Source organism: Oncorhynchus keta, chromosome 22, assembly GCF_023373465.1.
Source record: "Oncorhynchus keta strain PuntledgeMale-10-30-2019 chromosome 22, Oket_V2, whole genome shotgun sequence".
Taxonomy (NCBI): domain Eukaryota; kingdom Metazoa; phylum Chordata; class Actinopteri; order Salmoniformes; family Salmonidae; genus Oncorhynchus; species Oncorhynchus keta.
The window spans coordinates 42,602,194-42,621,392 of NC_068442.1; the positions used below are offsets into that span (position 1 = coordinate 42,602,194).

The 19,199-nt window shown below is 45.5% G+C and overlaps 1 protein-coding gene and 1 long non-coding RNA gene across 4 annotated transcripts in view; both read left to right on the plus strand.

The window, feature by feature from the left end:
* Window positions 1-1,560: 1,560 nt before the first annotated feature.
* On the plus strand, window positions 1,561-3,040 carry LOC127910652 (uncharacterized). Of its 3 annotated transcripts, XR_008075614.1 has the most exons (4): window positions 1,561-1,678; window positions 1,793-2,056; window positions 2,393-2,476; window positions 2,597-2,681. It is a non-coding gene; the product is annotated as an uncharacterized LOC127910652 (long non-coding RNA). The 3 variants fall into 3 exon arrangements; XR_008075613.1 differs by lacking the exons at window positions 2,393-2,476; window positions 2,597-2,681 and adding an exon at window positions 2,945-3,040 and having other exon boundaries at window positions 1,793-2,032; XR_008075612.1 differs by lacking the exon at window positions 2,597-2,681 and having other exon boundaries at window positions 2,393-2,530.
* A 12,036-nt stretch (window positions 3,041-15,076) lies between these two features.
* LOC127910650 (nuclear factor 1 A-type-like) overlaps window positions 15,077-19,199 on the plus strand; it is a 118,639-nt gene continuing 114,516 nt past the window's right edge. Inside the window, exon 1 of the mRNA XM_052475282.1 lies at window positions 15,077-15,138. The gene's annotated coding sequence lies outside the window, so the exon portion shown is untranslated. The remainder of the gene's footprint in view (window positions 15,139-19,199) is intronic.

Consider the following 19,199-nt stretch of genomic DNA (forward strand, 5'->3'; position numbering starts at 1 on the left):
ACACACATACTTGGCTCGCATGCACAGTTGACCCTCCCTGGATCTTTCTATTTCTGCCCATTAGGGCTACAGGAGGTCACGGAGCACATTACATCCCTGACAGCCTCCACTTCTCTCTCACAGCCAAACTATTTAGAGACAGAGAGAGGGAGACAGAGAAAGAGAGACACACAGATAGAGGGGGAGACAGAGAGAGGGAGAGAGACACAGACAGAGAGAGAGGGATATACTTAAAGAGAGGGTGAGAGGGAGACAGAGAGAGAGACACAGACAGAGAGAGAGAGAGAGAGAGGGAGAGAGGGATAGACAAAGGGAGGGAGACAGAGAGAGAGAGAGGGAGTGGGAGAGAGAGGGCGAGACAGAGAGAGGGAGAGACACACAGACAGAGAGAGAGGTGGAGAGGGATAGACATAAAGAGAGGGAGAGGGATAGACAAAGAGAGGGAGAGAGGGATAGACAAAGAGAGGGTGAGAGGGAGACAGAGAGAGAGGGGGAGAGGGATAGACATAAAGAGAGGGAGAGGGATAGACAAAGAGAGGGAGAGAGGGAGAGAGAGAGAGAGGGGGAGAGGGATAGACATAAAGAGAGGGTGAGAGGGAGACAGAGAGAGAGACACAGACAGCGAGAGAGGGATAGACAAAGAGAGGGAGACAGAGAGAGAGAGGGATAGACAAAGAGAGGGAGACAGAGAGAGAGAGGGATAGACAAAGAGAGGGAGACAGAGAGAGAGAGGGATAGACAAAGAGAGGGAGAGAGGGAGACAGAGAGATAGACACACAGACAGAGAGAGAGATGTGTAATGGTTACTGTTAATTTTTGTTGTTTTTCACTTTATATATTCACTTTGTATGTTGTCTACCTCACTTTCTTTGGCAATGTTAACACATGTTTCCCATGCCAATAAAGCCCTTGAATTGAATTTAATTGAATTGAGAGAGGGATAGACATAAAGAGAGGGTGAGAGGGAGACAGAGAGAGAGACACAGACAGAGAGAGAGGGGGAGAGGGATAGACAAAGAGAGGGAGACAGAGATTGAGGGAGGGGGAGAGAGGGGGAGAGAGGGAGAGCAAGACACACAGAGAGAGAGCGAGAGAGAGAGAGAGGTGGAGAGGGATAGTCAAAGAGAGGGAGACAGAGAGAGAGACAGAGGGAGGGGGAGACAGAGGGGTTAACAGAGAGAGGGAGAGAGACACAGACAGACAGAGAGAGAGAGAGAGGTGGAGAGGGATAGACATAAATAGATGGAGAGAGGGAGACAAAGAGGGGGAGAGAGGGAGACAGAGAGTGAGAGATAGACACAGACAGAGAAAGAGAGGGAGAGAGGGAGACAGAGAGAGAGAAAGAGAGGGAGGGAGACAGAGAGTAACTGGAAAGCTGCCCAGGGCTGTATGTTTCACAATACCCCAAGGGAATGATGGGATTGGGCTGTATTTTTTTGCCTTGCTGGGAAAAGGCCAAGAACTAATTTCTCCTCCTCAGCCTCCCCTCATACCCTTATTTTTCCACCCTCTTCCTAGAAATAGCGGAAATGTGGGGGAGGCAAGTGGTGGTCTAACTCAGCAAGTGGTCTAACTCGCAGTATTGTTCTCTTCTTCCCTCAGTGAGCCCCTCCCTGCCTTTTATTAGCCAGGAGGGAAGACACTGAAGCACTCATGTGGAGGAGAGTTAGAGATTGAGGTATAGATGTAGGTAGAGATTGAGGTATAGATGTTGGTAGAGATGTAGGTGTAGGTAGAGATTGAGGTGTAGATGTATGTAGAGATTGAGGTGTAGATGTAGGTAGAGATTGAGGTATAGATGTAGGTAGAGATTGAGGTATAGATGTAGGTAGAGATTGAGGTATAGATGTAGGTAGAGATTGAGGTATAGATGTAGGTAGAGATTGAGTTGTAGATGTAGGTAGAGATTGAGGTATAGATGTAGGTAGAGATTGAGGTATAGATGTAGGTAGAGATTGAGGTGTAGATGTAGGTAGAGATTGAGGTATAGATGTAGGTAGAGATTGAGGTATAGATGTAGGTAGAGATTGAGGTGTAGATGTAGGTAGAGATTGAGGTGTAGATGTAGGTAGAGATTGAGGTGTAGATGTAGGTAGAGATTGAGGTGTAGATGTATGTAGAGATTGAGGTATAGATGTAGGTAGAGATTGAGGTATAGATGTAGGTAGAGATTGAGGTATAGATGTAGGTAGAGATTGAGGTATAGATGTAGGTAGAGATTGAGGTATAGATGTAGGTAGAGATTGAGGTGTAGATGTATGTAGAGATTGAGGTATAGATGTAGGTAGAGATTGAGGTATAGATGTAGGTAGAGATTGAGGTATAGATGTAGGTAGAGATTGAGGTATAGATGTAGGTAGAGATTGAGGTGTAGATGTATGTAGAGATTGAGGTATAGATGTAGGTAGAGATTGAGGTATAGATGTAGGTAGAGATTGAGGTATAGATGTAGGTAGAGATTGAGGTATAGATGTAGGTAGAGATTGAGGTGTAGATGTAGGTAGAGATTGAGGTATAGATGTAGGTAGAGATTGAGGTGTAGATGTAGGTAGAGATTGAGGTATAGATGTAGGTAGAGATCGAGGTGTAGATGTAGGTAGAGATTGAGGTGTAGATGTAGGTAGAGATTGAGGTATAGATGTAGGTAGAGATTGAGGTATAGATGTAGGTAGAGATTGAGGTGTAGATGTAGGTAGAGATTGAGGTATAGATGTAGGTAGAGATTGAGGTGTAGATGAAGGTAGAGATTGAGGTATAGATGTAGGTAGAGATTGAGGTGTAGATGTAGGTAGAGATTGAGGTGTAGATGTAGGTAGAGATTGAGGTATAGATGTAGGTAGAGATCGAGGTGTAGATGTAGGTAGAGATTGAGGTGTAGATGAAGGTAGAGATTGAGGTATAGATGTAGGTAGAGATTGAGGTGTAGATGTATGTAGAGATTGAGGTATAGATGTAGGTAGAGATTGAGGTATAGATGTAGGTAGAGATTGAGGTGTAGATGTAGGTAGAGATTGAGGTATAGATGTAGGTAGAGATTGAGGTGTAGATGTAGGTAGAGATTGAGGTGTAGATGTAGGTAGAGATTGAGGTATAGATGTAGGTAGAGATTGAGGTGTAGATGTAGGTAGAGATTGAGGTATAGATGTAGGTAGAGATTGAGGTATAGATGTAGGTAGAGATTGAGGTGTAGATGTAGGTAGAGATTGAGGTATAGATGTAGGTAGAGATTGAGGTGTAGATGTAGGTAGAGATTGAGGTGTAGATGTAGGTAGAGATTGAGGTATAGATGTAGGTAGAGATTGAGGTGTAGATGTAGGTAGAGATTGAGGTGTAGATGAAGGTAGAGATTGAGGTGTAGATGTAGGTAGAGATTGAAATAGTTCTAGATTCTTGATGAATGGAGAGCTCTGGAGGTGCATGCTGGAAAGAAGAGCTGGTGACAGACAAGAGAAGAGACATCCCAAACACAGTTAATGACCTGAACCTACAGACATTTTCTTTCATCTACCGAAATGTAATAGACAAATAAAGTAGACAGGGAATGTCCATGGTTGTCATCTATACTAAACAAAAATATAAACACAACATGCAACAATTTCTAACACTTTATTGAGTAACAGTTCATATAAGGAAATCAGTCAATTTAAATAAATTCATTCTAATCTATGAATTTCACACGACTGGGAATACAGATATACGTCTGTTGGTCACAGATACCTTAAAATAAAGGGAGGGGTGTGGATCAGAAAACCAGTCAGTATCTGGTGTGACCATTTGCCTCATGCAGCGCGACACATCTCGTTCGCATTGAGTTGATCAGGCTGTTGATTGTGGCCTGTGGAATGTTGTCCCACTCCTCTTCGATGGCTGTGCGAAGTTGCTGGATATTGGCAGGAACTGGAAAACTCTGTTGTACATGTCGATCCAGAGCATCCCAAACATGCTCAATTGGTGACATGTCTGGTGAGTACGCAGGCCATGGAAGAACTGGGACATTTTCAGCTTCCAGGAATTGTGTACAGATCCTTATGACATGAGGCTGTGCATTATCATGCTGAAACATGAGGTGATGGTGGCAGATGAATGGCACGACAATGGGCCTCAGGAACTCATCATGGTATCTCTGTGCATTCAAATTGCCATTGATCAAATGCAATTGTCTTCGTTGCCGTAGCTTATACCTGCCCATACCATAACCCCACCGCCACCATGGGGCACTCTGTTCACAGCGTTCATATCAGTAAACCACTCGCCCACACAACTCCATACACGTGGTCTGTGGTTGTGAGGCCGGTTGGACGTACTGACAAATTCTCTAAAATGACGTTGGAGGTGGCTTATGGTAGAGAAATTAACATAAAATTATCTGGCAACAGCTCTGGTGGACATTCCTACTGTCAGCATGCCAATTGCACGCTCCCTCAAAACTTCAGACATCTGTGGCATTGTGTTGTGTAACAAGACTGCACATTTTAGAGTGGCCTTTTATTGTGCCCAACACAAGGTGCACCTGTGTAAAGATAATGCTATTTAAATCAACTTCTAGACATGCCACACCTGTCAGGTGGATGGATTATCTTGGCAAAAGAGAAATGCTCACTAACAGGGATGTAAACCATTTTGTGAACAAAACTTGAAAGAAAGAAGATTTTGTGTGTATGGAAAATTCCTGGGATCTTTTATTTCAGCTCATGAAACATGGGATCAGCACTTTACATGTTGTGTTTATATTTATGTTCAAAGTATGTCCAAACCTTACTGAAAACACCAGCAACCCCCGACCCCTATGGCAGTGTTGCATGCAGTGTGGAATGTGTGTGGAATTTGTATGCACTTGGACGTGTGTGTGTGTGTGTGTGTGTGTGTGTGTGTGTGTGTGTGTGTGTGTGTGTGTGTGTGTGTGTGTGTGTGTGTGTGTGTGTGTGTGTGTGTGTGTGTGTGTGTGTGTGTGCGCCCTCACCCAGCAGTGTGTCTCTTGCCGGCGTAAACGTTCTAACATTGCCTGAGTGCCACTCAATTACCTGGGTCTCCCGGAAGAGGATGAGGCTGTCATGTCTGCTTGTAGAGAGCGCTGCTGTACAGCATCTCATTACAGGCCTCCCTTATCCAGCCGCACAGATAATCATATCTCACTCTCAAGCCTGTGTGTGTTATTGAGTGTGTGAAGGAGGCTGGTGAAATCCCTTCTTGCTGTGTGTGTGTGTGCTGGCATATGAGCTTGTACGCACACACACACACACACACACACACACACACACACACACACACACACACACACACACACACACACACACACACACACACACACACACACACACTGTTTGTTTGCTAAGTGGTTGGACATAAGGTTCCAGCGTGTGTGGGTGTTCTTATTCAGTGGTTTTAAACGTGCAGTAACTTACTGAAATTCAGGATATTGTGTCATAAATCAGAAGCAATACATACCAAAACATAATTTGTATTTAATGTACAGTATGTAATGACGGGGGTCTTCAGATCAAACATTCTCTCGTGACGCCATTGGGCAACAAACGTCACAAAACATTTTATAACTGGAAGGTGTTCCTGAAAATTCCTGATTTTATATATTTTTTGACAACTTTTTACCCTACAGAACGGGGACCCTTAGGTTTCAGGCCAACAGGACAGGATCTGTAAAAAAAGCCACCGTAACTCTATACTCTTTGTCCCTCTTTCTGAGCCCAAAAACATAACTAACACACACACACACACACACACACACACACACACACACACACACACACACACACACACACACACACACACACACACACACACACACACACACACACACACACACACACACACACACACACACACACACACACACACACACACACGTAAACAGCCCACACACTCCAGGAGAGCACACACATAGAGCGTTAGGCTCTATAGATGAGAAGCAGAGGGGCTCTATGTAAACACTGGGCTTATTAAATATGGAGTGCCTGGAGGCAGGTCAAGGTAGCCAAACACTGGACACAGGGAACGCAGGCCGAAACAAATGCACCCCTATGTACTCTCTCCTAGTCCTACAGGCAGGCAGGCTAGATATTGTCTTTCTGTCTGTGTTGAAGAATCTGTACTGTACAGCTGTGCACTAAAAGGACCTCTCTGTGAAATGCAGTAGCCTATCTTCTGTCTTCACAGTTTTAACTCTATAGTGACCAACTCTGTTTTTACTTACTGTAGCTACTTCCACTACTATCTCCATCTCACAGATCTTCATTGTAAAGGGTTTAAACACTGTTTCCAATGCTTGAACATGAACATGCACCTGTGGAACAGTCGTTAAGACATTAACAGCTTACAGATGGTAGGCAATTAAGGTCACAGCTTTGAAAACTTAGGACACTAAGAGGCCTTTCTACTGACTCTGAAAAACACCAAAGAAAGATGCCCAGGGTCCCTGCTCATCTGCGTGAATGTGCCTTAGGCATGCTGCATGGAGGCATGAGGACTGCAGATGTGGACAGGGCAATAAATTGCAATGTCCGTACTGTGACACGCCTAAGACAGCGCTACAGGGAGACAGGATGGACAGCTGACCATCCTCACAGTGTCAGACCACGTGTAACAACACCTGAACAGGATCGGTACATCTGAACATCACAACTGCGGGACAGGCACAGGATGGCAACAACAACTACCCGAGTTACACTAGGAATGCACAATCCCTCCATCAGTGCTCAGACTGAGAGAGGCTGGACTGAGGGCTTGTAGGCCTGTTGTAAAGGCAGGTCCTCACCAGACATCACTGGAAGCAACGTTGCCTATAGGCACAAACCCACCGTCGCTGGACCAGACAAGACTGGCAAAAGGTGCTCTTCACTGACGAGTCGTGGTTTGTCTCACCAGGGGTGATGGTCGGATTCGCGTTTATCGTCGAAGGAATGAGCGTTACACCAAGGCCTGTACTCTGGAGCGGGATCGATTTGGAGGTGGAGGGTCCGTCATGGTCTGGGGCGGTGTGTCACAGCATCATCGGACTGAGCTTGTTGTCATCCTCCTCCCTCATGTGGTACCCTTCCCGCAGGCTCATCCTGACATGACCCTCCAGCATGACAATGCCACCAGCCATACTGCTCGTTCTGTGCGTGATTTCCTGCAAGACAAGAATGTCAGTGTTCTGCCATGGCCAGCAAAGATCCCGGATCTCAATCCCATTGAGCACGTCTGGGACCTGTTGGATCGGAGGGTGAGAGCGAGGGCAATTCCCCCCAGAAATGTCCGGGAACTTCCAGGTGCTTTGGTGGAAAAGTGGGGTAACATCCCACACCAAGAACTGGCAAATCTGGTGAAGTCCATGAGGAGGAGATGCACTGCAGTACTTAATGCAGCTGGTGGCCACACCAGATACTTTTGATTTTGACCCCCCCACCCCTTTGTTCAGGGACACATTATTCCATGTCTGTTAGTCACATGTCTCAGGTGTAGAATCTTGTTATGTTCATACACATATTTACACGTTAAGTTTGCTGAAAATAAACGCAGTTGACAGTGAGAGGATGTTTCTTTTTTTGCTGAGTTTATTTGGTAGAAGTCAAAAGCCACATCAAGTGTCCCGGGGGGGATTGTTCTTGAGTGACTCTCAGGTACCATTTCATTCATAGGATGGTAGGGTGTTGGAGTAAGTGGGGGGATTGGGCCATAGTGGTGGGGGTAGAGCTTTACAGGAATAACCCCGAAAATTCGGATGTTTGGCGAATCCACCACAATCGTTTAACAAAGCCCAGGCTTGACCCTCGGCTTGACGAAAAGCTTGTGAGGAAGACGAGAGGAGACGATACTTGTGTAAACAATAAGCCAATCCCTGTGGCTTCACCTTCCATTGATGGCAGACAGAAAGGGCTGTTTGTATTTCTGAATGAAGTTTCTGCCTCCTCTTTTATTGGTCTGTGTGTTCCTGGGCTCAGTGTGTAAAAGGGCCTTTAGAAAGCAGGATTTCAACACACAATTGGATTACAGCTTCGAGCACTTGGTGGGAAAGCGGGCGGGTGGGCGAGAGAGAGACCGGCGGAGAGGGAGACAGGGGGACTGGGTAGAGGTACAGAGGTTTGGCGGATGCATAAGGATGCTGGGCGGGAGGAGAGGGCCAGGCGCTGTTCCCCTCTCAGCAAGTGCTCAGAGAGAGGGAGTCAAAGAAAGAAAGAAAGAAAGAAAGAAAGAAAGAAAGAAAGAAAGAAAGAAAGAAAGAAAGAAAGAAAGAAAGAAAGAAAGAAAGAAAGAAGAGGGGGAGAGGGATAGAAAGAGAGAGACTGGATAGAAAGAGAGAGAATGGATAGAAAGAGAGCGGGAGACTGAAGAGCGAAAGAGAGAGAGATAACTATGGAAAGGAGAGGGTACACAGAGACTGAAGGAATGGAGGAAGTAAGAGCTGGAACTGGAGATAAGGAAATAAACTAATCTTGAAAAAGGTGGGGGGGGGGCAGATACAGAGAAAGACTGAAGAAAGTAAGTGCAGCAAAGAAAGAGAGGAGAGGAGAGGAGAGGAGAGGAGAGGGAGGCAGGCCACCACAGACACAGGGATGACCTGAGAGAGTGTGTGTTTAATAGTGTTTAAGATTGGCCCGTTTAAGAAACGAGGTTCTGCTCATAAAAGTTTAGAGGCCCTGTGGACAAGCGCGTTTCTGGTCTAGCCAGGTCTTATTAAAGACGGTATAGAAAAGTAACGTATGCACCATAGTTACAGCCTGTAGCAAACACTTCTGCTACAGTGTGAAGTAATGAATACGACTCAGGCTTTTCTCGGTCTCATGACGGCCATGAAATTACAGCCTCATGCAGCTCGGACGGTTAATTAGTCATATGAAGTTATTGGCCGTCGTAGAAGGAGCTGTGTCACTAATTCTGTAATCTATTAATGCCTCCAATAAGGGCCGATAAATTCCATGACAGTGCATATTCATAATGCTGTAACAATAATGAATGGCCCCTTATCCGGACGTTGATCTATGGTGCTGTAGGGGGGCCTTAGCCGTAGTAGTGAGGGTGGGAGATGTGCGAGCCCTATGCCAGACGCGGCCCCTGGCTTTAGTCCTCCTTTCCTCCTCCCCTCAGACGGCGAGAGACAAAGAGTAAGAGCGGCTTGTTAGGGGACTTGTATAGAGGCTGAAGGCAACGTGAACAGGCTTTGTTTGTGACGGCTGTTTGTTGTTTAATGTGTGTGTTTCTGTGTGGGTTTTTTTCTTCTCTTTTTGTTTTAATCAGGCAGGATTTTTGTCATCCCCCGCTCTCCTAGCTCTGAGGGTCCTCAACAGGAGCTCTGAGGGTCCTCAACAGGGAGTGATTGCAGATGTGACACACAGATTCTGGGTCTCACGCCTAATTTGCATATTTAATTAGCGAGGGGGGAAAGGCGTGTGAGTTCGCCAGGGTAGAATATGGGGGCGGGAGGGAAGATGGGGGAGAGCTGTGTGAAAATACCCCCCCACCCAAACCCAGCAGCACCCAGTCCCTTATCCCCGCTGAACCCCCTCGCTTTCAGCCGCCTCTGTTCGGTTGCTGGGGGGATGTTTTGTTCCTCGGGCCTCCAGATTGCCTTTGTTTTAAGCTGTTGAAGCAGACCACAAACGCTGAGCAGAATGCAAACAAGTTCTCTCTAAATTGTTTACTTTGTCTTGCGAGTGGAGGGAAATTGATGGGCAATTGTTTTATTTTTTGAGCGACTCACTCTACTTTTTTCCCTCGCTTTTGTTCCCGTTTCACGTTCCATTCATGTATGATCTGAACGGTTTCATTTTTAACGTTTCTTCGCGTTGTTGGTTTCTTCGGTAATGGACCGTTGCACTCTCTCCGACTGATCAAAGCCTTTAAAAAAAATCTTTATTTTAGAGATAAACATTTGGTTACATATTTATACTTCACTGGAAGTACTCGCCATGGTTAGTTTTTTACCTCAGCCTTGTTAAAACAACTACCTAATCTTGGAACTATTTCAGTGCTCTGGCAAACCTCTTGTAACCATTTCAGTAGAACACAAGCAACCCATTTCAGTGAATCAGCTTTCAGTCTATGAGTAGCAGCAATACCAGGCCCTGTCATCCTGTCACCCTAGCAGGCCTAGAGTCATATTTCTTCTTCCGACTCCCAAAGTGGAGATGGGCAATATTTATCCCACTCCCAACAATTTTATCTGCAACCCGTCAGATCGATACAAGCCAGCAGCAGCTAAATCACCCAGAGGGTATGTTCCTCTGCCATTTTGGCAGCAGTAACACCCATAAATAGGAGAGGAGCCAACTTCTTCCCCACAAGAACGGTGCTTGTTAAACGTCAATTCCATCATTGCTGTCACCGCTAATGACACTGTTAAACATTCTCAGGTGGGGCAAGAAAATTGTCCGTCAAGTGTGTTTTTTTCTGGTTTATGAGCGATGGAGGCTGTTGTTGCGGCAGGCTTATGTTTTCACCAAATGTCCAATTCTCCTTTACCTTTCCCACCTACAAATTACCCTGCTCCTTACCCATTCCACCAGACACCTCAGAAACCCCCCCTGACGTCCCCAGAAAACCTCCCCTGACGCCTGACACATAACACCTTTCAACACAGACACCCACAGCTACCTTAGTGGACTGTCGGTACAGTAAAGATGCTGACACACTGGATAGTACTGTATAGACACTGACACACTGGATAGTACTGTATAGACACTGACACACTGGATAGTACTGTATAGACACTGACACACTGGATAGTACTGTATAGACACTGACACACTGGATAGTACTGTATAGACACTGACACACTGGACAGTACTGTAAAGACACTGACACACTGGATAGTACTGTATAGACACTGACACACTGGATAGTACTGTATAGACACTGACACACTGGATAGTACTGTATAGACACTGACACACTGGATAGTACTGTATAGACACTGACACACTGGATAGTACTGTATAGACACTGACACACTGGATAGTACTGTATAGACACTGACACACTGGATAGTACTGTATAGACACTGACACACTGGATAGTACTGTATAGACACTGACACACTGGATAGTACTGTATAGACACTGACACACTGGATAGTACTGTATAGACACTGACACACTGGATAGTACTGTATAGACACTGACACACTGGACAGTACTGTAAAGACACTGACACACTGGATAGTACTGTAAAGACACTGACACACTGGACAGTACTGTAAAGACACTGACACACTGGACAGTACTGTAAAGACACTGACACACTGGATAGTACTGTAAAGACACTGACACACTGGATAGTACTGTATAGACACTGACACACTGGATAGTACTGTAAAGACACTGACACACTGGATAGTACTGTAAAGACACTGACACACTGGATAGTACTGTAAAGACACTGACACACTGGACAGTACTGTAAAGACACTGACACACTGGATAGTACTGTAAAGACACTGACACACTGGATAGTACTATATAGACACTGACACACTGGATAGTACTGTAAAGACACTGACACACTGGACAGTACTGTAAAGACACTGACACACTGGACAGTACTGTAAAGACACTGACACACTGGATAGTACTGTAAAGACACTGACACACTGGATAGTACTGTATAGACACTGACACACTGGATAGTACTGTAAAGACACTGACACACTGGATAGTACTGTATAGACACTGACACACTGGATAGTACTGTAAAGACACTGACACACTGGATAGTACTGTAAAGACACTGACACACTGGATAGTACTGTAAAGACACTGACACACTGGATAGTACTGTAAAGACACTGACACACTGGATAGTACTGTATAGACACTGACACACTGGATAGTACTGTAAAGACACTGACACACTGGATAGTACTGTAAAGACACTGACACACTGGATAGTACTGTAAAGACACTGACACACTGGATAGTACTGTAAAGACACTGACGCACTGTCAGTGCTGTACAGACACTGACACACTGGATAGTACTGTAAAGACACTGACACACTGGATAGTACTGTAAAGACACTGATACACTGGATAGTACTGTAAAGACACTGACACACTGGATAGTACTGTATAGACACTGACACACTGGATAGTACTGTAAAGACACTGACACACTGGATAGTACTGTATAGACACTGACACACTGGATAGTACTGTAAAGACACTGACACACTGGATAGTACTGTAAAGACACTGACACACTGGATAGTACTGTAAAGACACTGACACACTGGATAGTACTGTATAGACACTGACACACTGGATAGTACTGTAAAGACACTGACACACTGGATAGTACTGTATATACACTGACACACTGGATAGTACTGTATAGACACTGACACACTGTTAGTACTGGAAAGACACTGACACACTGGATAGTACTGTAAAGACACTGACACACTGGATAGTACTGTATAGCCACTGACACACTGGATAGTACTGTAAAGACACGGACACACTGGATAGTACTGTAAAGACACTGACACACTGGATAGTACTATAGAGACCCTGACACACTGGATAGTACTGTAGAGACCCTGACACACTGGATAGTCCTGTAAAGACACTGACACACTGGATAGTACTGTATAGACACTGACACACTGGATAGTACTGTAAAGACACTGACACACTGGACAGTACTGTAAAGACACTGACACACTGGATAGTACTGTAAAGACACTGACACACTTCTGGTGCAGTCCTACGCTGTGGGGCTCTGGCTGTGCCAGTATACAGTCGATGCACAGGCCAGGGGGGAGACAGACACTGATCGCAGAGCTGGAGACACAGGGACTAGGGTTTCACCTGCGCGCGGACACACACACACACACACACACACACACACACACACACACAGAGTAGCCTACGGGTCTGGTTTGCTCTCTCAGACAGTGGGCAACCCCGACCGACCGCACAAACACACTCACAGTTACAGGACTATAGTGACAAATGCAAAGAGACCAATGTGTTTGTGGAATGACGCTATGCAAGTCAAATTTGATAGAAATTAGTATTGTGGCTAAATAAATCAAATCAAGTCAAATTGTATTGGTCACATACACATATTTAACATATGTTATTGCAGGTGTAGTGAAATGCTTGTGTTCCTAGCTCCAACAGTGCAGTAATATCTAACAATACACAACAATACACACAAATGTAAAAAACAAGTTGTAATACATAAATATTAGAACGAGCCATGTTGGAGTGGCATTGACCAAAATACAGTAGAATATAATACAGTAGATACAGTGGGGAGAACAAGTATTTGATACACTGTCAATTTTTCAGGTTTTCCTACTTACAAAGCATGTAGAGGTCTGTAATTTTTATCATAGGTACACTTCAATTGTGAGAGACGGAATCTAAAAGAAAAATCCAGAAAATCACATTGTATGATTTTTAAGTAATTATTTAGCATTTTATTGCATTACATCAGAAAAGCAGAACTTAATATTTGGTACAGAAACCTTTGTTTGCAATTGCAGAGATCATACGTTTCCTGTAGTTCTTGACCAGGTTTGCACACACTGCAGCAGGGATTTTGGCCCACTCCTCCATACAGACCTTCTCCAGATCCTTCAGATTTCTGGGCTGTCGCTGGGCAATACGGACTTTCAGCTCCCTCCAAAGATTTTCTATTGGGTTCAGGTCTGGAAACTGGTTAGGCCACTCCAGGACCTTCAGATGCTTCTTACGGAGCCACTCCTTAGTTGCCCTGGCTGTGTGTTTCGGGTCGTCTGGAAGACCCAGACACGATCCATCTTCAATGCTCTTACTGAGGGTAGGGGGTTGTTGGCCAAGATCTCGTGACACATGGCCCCATCCATCCTCCCCTCAATACGGTGCAGTCGTCCTGTCCCCTTTGCTGAAAAGCATCCCCAAATAATGATGTTTCCACTTCCATGCTTCACGGTTGGGATGGTGTTCTTGGGGATGTACTCATCCTTCTTCCTCCAAACACGGCGAGTGGAGTTTAGACCAAAAAGCTCTATTTTTGTCTCATCAGACCACATGACCTTCTCCCATTCCTCCTCTGGATCATCCAGATGGTCATTGGCAAACTTCAGATGGGCCTGGACATGCGCTGGCTTGAGCAGGGGGACCTTGCATGCGCTGCAGGATTTTAATCCATGACGGCGTAGTGTGTTACTAATGGTTTTCTTTGAGACTGTGGTCCCAGCTCTCTTCAGGTCATTGAGCAGGTCCTGCCGTGTAGTTCTGGGCTGATCCCTCACCTTCCTCATGATCATTGATGCCCCACGAGGTGAGATCTTGCATGGAGCCCCAGACCGAGGGTGATTGACCGTCATCTTGAACTTCTTCCATTTTCTAATAATTGCGCCAACAGTTGTTGCCTTCTCACCAAGCTGCTTGCCTATTGTCCTGTAGCCCATCCCAGCCTTGTGCAGGTCTACAATTTTATCCCTGATGTCCTTACACAGCTCTCTGGTCTTGGCCATTGTGGAGAGGTTGGAGTCTGTTTGATTGAGTGTGTGGACAGGTGTTTTTTATACAGGTAACGAGTTCAAACAGGTGCAGTTAATACAGGTAATGATTGGAGAACAGGAGGGCTTCTAAAAGAAAAACTAACAGGTCTGTGAGAGCCGGAATTCTTACTGGTTGGTAGGTGATCAAATACTTATGTCATGCAATAAAATGCAAATTAATTACTTAAAAATCATACAATGTGATTTTCTGGATTTTTGTTTGAGATTCCGTCTCTCACAGTTGAAGTGTACCTATGATAAAAATTACAGACCTCTACATGCTTTGTAAGTGGGACAACCTGCAAAATCGGCAGTGTATCAAATACTTGTTCTCCCCACTGTACATATGAAATGAGTAAAACAGTATGTAAACATTATTAAATTTAACCCATCCAAGTGTTTTTATGGATTCTGCATGTTTCACAATGTTATCTTATCGTTTATATATCCATGATATTGCCTTGTTGAATAAAACCGTGCCATTTTGGCTCATCTGAAAGTTGGACTGCTTGTGAGACCCTTCCTCCAGTCCCTTACGGCCTTTCACCTTCCTCTCTCTCTCTCTCTCTCTCTCTCTCTCTCTCTCTGTAGATGGCCAGTCAGAGAGTCCCAACCAGCAGAGTGAGTCTGATATCAAGGAGCAGCCTGAGAACGGTAAGAGACTAATGACTGTACTGTACAACTACTGTAGCATACTAGTAAAATCATTGAACAAGAGAATCAGTTACCTCTGTCTCAACCTAATATCACATGAGTTTACAAAACATTATGAACACCTGCTCTTTCCATGACAGACCGACCAGGTGAATCCAAGTGAAAACTATGATTCCTTATTGATGTCACCTGTTAAATTCTCTCCCGTCAGTGTAGATGAAGGTGAGGAGACAGGTTAAAGAATAATTTTTAAGCGAGGAACACACTCTGAGAGAGAGAGGAACACACACTGAGAGAGAGAGGTTGTACACAGAGAGAGAGAGGAACACACACTGAGAGAGAGGGACACAGTGAGAGAGAGAGGTACACACACTCTGAGAGAGAGAGGAACACACACTGAGAGAGAGAGAGAGGAACACCCCATAGCCTTCCAGCCCCAAAGCCCCCCAGCCCCATAGCCTCCCAGCCCCAAAGCCCCCCAGCCCCAAAGCCCTCCATCCCTATAGCCTCCCAACCCCAAAGCCCTCCAGTCCCAAAGCCCCCCAGCCCCAAAGCCCCCAGCCCAAAGCCTCCCAGCTGGAGGGATATGGGGCTGGAAGGATATGGGGCTGGAGGGCTATGGGGCTGGAGGGCTATGGGGCTGGAGGGCTATGGGGCTGGAGGGATATGGGTCTGGAGGGATTTGAGGGTGGAGGGATATGGGGCTGGAGGGCTATGTGGCTGGAGGGATTTGAGGGTGGAGGGCTATGGGGCTGGAGGGCTATGGGGCTGGAGGGATTTGAGGGTGGAGGGCTATGGGGCTGGAGGGGCTATGGGGCTGGAAGGATTTGAGGGTGGAGGGCTATGGGGCTGGAGGGCTATGGGGCTGGAGGGCTATGGGGCTGGAAGGATATGGGGCTGGAAGGATATGGGGCTGGAAAGATATGGGGCTGGAGGGATATGGGGCTGGAAGGATATGGGGCTGGAGGGCTATGGGGCTGGAGGGATATGGGGCTGGAGGAATATGGGGCTGGAAAGATATGGGGCTGGATGAATGTGGGGCTGGGGGAATATGGGGCTGGACGAATATGGGGCTGGAGGGATATGGGGCTGGAGGGCTATGGGGCTGGAGGATTATGGGGCTGGAGGGATATGGGGCTGGAGGAATATGGGGCTGGATGGATATGGGGCTGGAGTGCTATGGGGCTGGAGGATTATGGGGCTGGAGGGATATGGGGCTGGAGGAATATGGGGCTGGAGGAATATGGGGCTGGAGGGATATGGGGCTGGAGGGATATGGGGCTGGAAGGATATGGGGCTGGAGGAATATGGGGCTGGAGGAATATGGGGCTGGATGAATATGGGGCTGGAGGGATATGGGGCTGAAGGGCTATGGGGCTGGAAGGATATGGGGCTGGAGGGATATGGGGCTGGAGGAATATGGGGCTGGAGGGATATGGGGCTGGAGGGATATGGGGCTGGAAGGATATGGGGCTGGAGGGATATGGGGCTGGAGGGATATGGGGCTGGAGGGAATCATTCTCTTTCTTACTCTTTCACATTCACCCCCTTTTTCTTTCACATTCACTCTCCTCAAGCGTTTTCATTCTCTCATTTCTCTCTGTTTCTCTCCTTTCTCAATTCAATTCAATTCACTTTATTGGCATGACGTAACAATGTACATATTGCCAAAGCTTATTTTGGATATTTACAATATAAAATAAAAATGAGATTCAAAATGATCAATTGGACAACAGTAACAACAATAACCAAGGGTCAAAATAACCATACATTCAACAACAACAATAAGCATACAGTAGAGGACATGTGTAGGTTGATTGGTCTGTCAGACACTGTCCCTCAACTTATAGCAGGCCGCAATGTAGTGCGCTGCCAACCCACAGCTCTCTGCGTCCTCCCCCAACAGGACGGGTAGACTATCCTCATCAGAGAGGTCTTTGAAACCTTTAATAAGGGTTTCAAATTTGGGGTAATGACACTCTCTAATTGTTTTATATTTTTGACATTTTGTCAGGAAATGCAGCTCTGTCTCAGGTTCTGCTGTAGTGCAGTGGTTGCACAGCTTTTCCTCTACAGGGAGCCAGGTTTTCCTGTGTCTACCCTTCTCAATGGCAAGGCTGTGCTCACTGAGCCTGTACTTTGTCAAGGTTTTTCTAAGGTTTTGATCAGTAACCATGGTCAAATAGTTAGCCACGATGTACTGTCGATTTAGGGCCAGATAGCACTGCATTTTGCTTTGTGTTTGTGCTTGTGTTTCCCAATAAGCAATGTAGTTTTGTTTTGACTGTGTTGTAATTTGGTTTATACTGATTGATTGGATGTTCTGGTCCTGAGGCTTCAGCATGTTAGTAGAACAGGTTTGTGAACTCAGCCCCAGGACCAGCTAGATGAGGGGACTCTTTTCTTTGCTCAGCGCTTGGCATTGCAGGGCTTGGTATTGATATGAGAGGTGGTCACTGTATTTTAGATGTTTCCAAAACTGAATTGCTCTTTTTTGAGTTTTTATTATTCATGGATATTGGCCTAATTCTGTCCTACATGCAATGTTTGTAGTTTTCCTCTGGACATGTAGGATAATCTTACAGAACTCTGCATGCAGAGTTTCAATGGGGTGTTTGTTCCATTTGATGAAATCTTGTTTTGCAAGTGGACCCCACACCTCGCTGCCGTAAAGTGCAATTGGTTCACAATGACATATTCAATTAGTTTTAGCCAAATGTTAATAGGTATTTCAATTTGAATTTCCTTTTAATGGCGTAGAATTCCCTACGTGCTTTCTCTCTCTCTCTCTCTCTCTCTCTCTCTCTCTCTCTCTCTCTCTCTCTCTCCTCTCTATACCTCTGTCTCTCTCTCTCTCTCTCTCTCTCTCTCTCTCTCTCGCTCTCTCTCTGCCTCTCTTTCTCTCTCTCTCTCTCTGCCTCTCTTTCTCTCTCTCTCTCTCTGCCTCTCTCTCTGCCTATCTCTCTCTCTGCCTATCTCTCTCTCTCTGCCTATCTCTCTCTCTCTTTCTCTCTCTCTCTCTCTCTCTCTCTCTCTCTCTCTCTCTCTCTCTCTCTCTCTCTCTCTCTCTCTCTCTCTCTCTCTCTCTCTCTCTCTCTCTCTCTCTCAATTCAATTCAATTCAATTCAAGGGACTTTATTGGCATGGGAAACATGCGTTAACATTGCCAAAGCAGATGAGGTAGATAATATATAAAGTGAATATATAAAGTGGAATAAACAATAAGAATTAACAGTAAACATTACACATACAGAAGTTTCAAAACAATAAAGACAATCCAAATGTCATATATATGTACAGTGTTTTAACAATGTACAAATGGTTAAAGGACACAAGATAAAATAAATAAGCATAAATATGGGTTGTATTTACAATGGTGTTTGTTCTTCACTGGTTGCCTTTTTTTCGTGGCAACAGGTCACAAATCTTGCTGCTGTGATGGCACACTGTGGAATTTCACCCAGTAGATATGGAAGTTTATCAAAATTGGATTTGTTTTCGATTCTTTGTGGATCTGTGTAATCTGAGGGAAATATGTCTCTCTAATATGGTCATACATTGGGCAGGAGGTTAGGAAGTGCAGCTCAGTTTCCACCTCATTTTGTGGGCAGTGAGCACATAGCCTGTCTTCTCTTCTCTCTCCCTCTCTCTCTCTCTCTCTCTCTCTCTCTCTCTCTCTCTCTCTCTCTCTCTCTCTCTCTCTCTCTCTCTCTCTCTCTTTGGCATCTTTACCCTTAAGAGTGTACTAAGTTTGGAGCAGAGCTGGGCCCTGGTCACTCTAAAGGGAATAGGGTTCTCTTTGGGACGTAGTCATAGAGCGTCTAGGGAATGAAGACTAGCAATGAACGTATTTCATTTTGTTATTGAACCTTCATTTAACTAGGCAAGTCAGTTAAGATAAAAATTGTATTTACAATCCCAGCCTATCCCAGCCTATCCAGGCCAATCCCAGCCTATCCCAGCCAATCCCAGCCTATCCCAGCCTATCCCAGTCAATCCCAGCCTATCCCAGCCTATCCCAGCCAATCCCAGCCTATCCCAGCCTATCCCAGCCTCTCCCA